Source organism: Salvelinus sp. IW2-2015, unplaced genomic scaffold, assembly GCF_002910315.2.
Source record: "Salvelinus sp. IW2-2015 unplaced genomic scaffold, ASM291031v2 Un_scaffold1221, whole genome shotgun sequence".
Classification (NCBI taxonomy): domain Eukaryota; kingdom Metazoa; phylum Chordata; class Actinopteri; order Salmoniformes; family Salmonidae; genus Salvelinus; species Salvelinus sp. IW2-2015.
Window position 1 is genome coordinate 314,418 of NW_019942785.1, and position 3,712 is coordinate 318,129.

At 41.8% G+C, this 3,712-nt stretch overlaps 1 pseudogene; it reads right to left on the reverse strand.

The window, feature by feature from the left end:
* The window catches only part of LOC112070110 (noelin-like), a 24,220-nt pseudogene that overhangs the window by 13,002 nt on the left and 7,506 nt on the right, over positions 1-3,712 (reverse strand).

Genomic DNA, 3,712 nt, shown 5'->3' on the forward strand with positions numbered 1-3,712 from the left:
GTAGTATTATGTCTGTGTAGTATTATGTCTGTGTAGTATTCTGTCCAGGTAGTATTATGCCAGAAGAGAGATGCATTATCTCTCTGGGACTAATGTTGGTTTGTGAAACGCCATTATTCATGCTATCTAGTCTTCACCGCTCAGGCTCTTTCTCTCATCTATCTTCAGCCCTCACTCTTTTTTCTCATGTTCATTCTATCTTCAACCCCTCACTCTTTTTCTACGTTCCATGTTCTATCTTCACCTGCACTGCTTTCTTTATGTCTATGGCTATCTTCACGCCTCACTCTTTTTTTCATGTCTATCTATCTTCACCCTCACGCTTCTTTCATGTCTGTCTATCTTCAACCTCAGCTCTTTCTCTCATGTCTATCTTCACGCCTCCACTCTTTCTGCTCGATGTCTATGCTTCACCTCACTGTCTTTCTGCTCATGTCTATCTTCACCCTCATTCTTTACTCTCATGTCTATTCGTTCACCCTCACTCTTTCTCTCATGTCTATTCTTCACGCCTCATTCTTTCTCTCATGTCTATCTTCACCCTGCACCGTCTTTTCTCTCATGTCTATCTCACCCTACCTCTTTCTCTCATGTCTATCTTGCAGCCCCTCACTTTTTGCCTCTCATGGTCTAGTCTTCACCGCTCATTCTTTCTTTCTGCATGTCTATCTTCACGCCTCGCATTCCTTTCTCTCGATGTCTTTTTCACCCGTCCATTCTTTCTCTTGATGTTATATTAACCCAACCCTTCACTCTTTTCTCTATGTCTATTATCTTCACGGTCTTTCTACAGAACTGTATTATTTTCTCACATTGTTGCAGTTGTTTGAAAGTTAAACTACATAGATGTGTGTTTAGCACAATTTGATTCTGGTTTAAATTAAATTAAAATATATCAAGCTGTGACTATGAAGACCTCAGGCAGGTTACCAGCAGCGAGACAAACACAAATCAATGAGCGCAAACAACCCACTAGCTATCAGCACCTTACATAATACCTCCGGTGGGATTACGACTATAGTATAATCTGTGTTTATTTATTTATTTCCTTCGTAATTTCACCATGTTTCCTATTTTTGGATTATGGTCAGTGCTGGACTCGGGGAGAGAGAGAGAGCACCACATGAGGGTTAATCTAGATCTCCTATTGGCCTGAATATGGCTTCAGCCAACCAGAGTAGACTACAGGGAAATTAACACGAACGATCAGTTCAGTCATTCTGGAATGGAATGATGAATGTTGAGGATTAATGGGAATAGTGGAATAATGTAGCACATTAGAGAGGGAGCAGGCCTGATCCTAGTGTGAATGCAGACACATTAAAGAGGGATCGAGCCTGATGCCTAGTGTGGAATGTAGACACATTAGAGGGAAAGCCTGAGCTAGTGTGATGCAGAAACGATTAGAGAGGGATGCAGCCTGATCTAAGTGTGAATGTTGACACTTAGAGAGGGATAGCCTGATCCTAGTGGTGAATGTTGACAGCATTAGAGAGGGAGTTCAGCCCTGAATCCTTAGTGGTGAATGTAGACACATCTGAGAGAGGGATAGCCTGATCCTAGTGTGAATGTTTGACACATTAGAGAGGGAAAGGGGACAAATACATATTTTCAGGGCGTTAATAGAGAGCTGGGGCTGAGAGAGAAGACGATAGGATAGAGAAGGGAGGAATGTCTACTGAGATATAAATAGAAGAAGGAGGGAAAGGGAGATGACAGCAGTGATGAGTAGAACATAGCAATGATGTGACGCACTCTCGTGTCCTTTTATCTCATCTGATCTCTAAGCTCTTGTGAACTGTCTGCTGCTGAGGTGACCTTGACCTTCGCTTTATCTCATCTGATCTCTTAAACTCTGTGAGATGTTTTCTGCTGAGTGGACGCTTCTGACCTGCTCCCTTTGCTCATCTGATCTGCTAAACTCTGTGAACTGTTCCTGCTGAGTGACTCTGACTCGTGTCCTTTTCTCATCTGATTCTAAACTCTTGAACTGTTTCTGCTGAGTGACCTCTGACTCTCTTTATCTATTTGATCTTCTAAGCTGTGAACTGGTTTCCTGCTGTGTGTGAAATGAGTTGAGGGGGGGACCTACTTACCACATTCCAGCTGTGTTTGACTGATGGCAGAGATTGTGTATCGATCTGTGTGTGTGGTTATGTGTGTGTGTTGGTCTGTGTGTTTTGTGCATTTCTGTGTGGTGTGTGGTGTGTGTGTGTGTGTGTTGTGGTGTGTGTGGTGTGTGTGTGTAGGTCAGAGCAGTGTGCATGTCACTGTATTCATACGGCAGAAGTAATTCAGCAGGCTTTGAAATGCAAACTTACTACTGGATTTCTGAGCAGTGTTTTTTCCACGCAGAGCCACTCGACACCGTTGTGAGAACTACATCGTAGGTGTGCAGTGGCATTTATTAGCACTGGTAATAAATCAGCTAGGATGTGTGTGACTGAGATAAGATTGTATAGAGGTTTGCTCCCATAGAGTTGAGAGGGTGCCGAAAGAATTATATCTCAAATGGTTAGGGTTGCACATACAATCACCTACGTATGTGTCAGGCGGCAGGTGCACCCTTAGTTGGGGAGATGGGCTTGTGGTAATGGCTGGAGAGGAATAGCGTGGAATGTATCCCACATATATCAAACACATGGTTTTCCATATTTAAAAAATTCCATTTTACTCGTTCAGCCATCTATGTATGGCCGTCCCTCCTTTCAGCAGCCTGCGCAGTGGGTATGTGTGTTTAAATTATCAAATTCACACTTTGCCGACATTGGCTACACAGAGACAGGCAAAAATATGGGATCCATATTTTTTTCTAGTGTAAATTGGGATTAACAAAGATCGACTGTAATAAATATTGAGAAACAGGTTGTTTTGCAACAATTGTGGGAGACATGACATGTAATACATATTTAACTGATAGGCTGTGGTAGTATATGTCTGTGTAGTAATTTTGTCTGTGTAGTTATTTTGTCTGTGTATGTATTATGTTGTGTAGTATTTTGTATGTGTAGTATTCTGTCTAAGTATAGTATTCCGTCTGTGGTAGTATTCGCGTCTGTGTGTTTATTAATGTGCTGTGTAGTATTATGTCTGTTGTAGTAATTTGATGTCTGTGTAGTATTATGTCTGTGTAAGTATTATGTCTGTGTAGTATTCTGTCCAGGGTAGTATTAGTGGTGTGGTAGTATTCTGTCTGTGTAGGTAATTATGTTGTGTAGTATTTTGTATGTGTAGTATTATGTTGTGTAGTATTTTTGTATGTGTAAGTATTTCTGTCCTGTGTAGTAATTGCCGTCTGTGTAGTATTCCTGTCTGTGTAGTATTCTGTCTCGTGTAGTATTTGTCTGCTCATGAACATCTGGAAAGAAGCTTAGGTGTGTTCCAGTGTGTTGAGAAAGGATTGTGTTTTTTCCTGTTTAAGGTGTTTCATGTGTGTTTTGTAGTTGTAGCTTGAAGTGTAGAATGGTTTCTGAGGTGTGGTAATACATGAGCTTTCACTCTGGTGCTAACCGCATGCAGAGTTATCCATGAACAAGTATGTGTGGTGTGTGGTGTGGTGTGTGTGTGTGTGTGTGTGTGTGTTATGAGTGTGTGTGTTAGTGTGTGTTAGAGTGTGTGTCAGAACTTTTCTCAAGGCCTAGCTAATTTTTGCATGGCCGATGCTCGGAGTCTCTCTGCAAGGACCTGACAATCGGTTGTGGAGTTCCTTGCG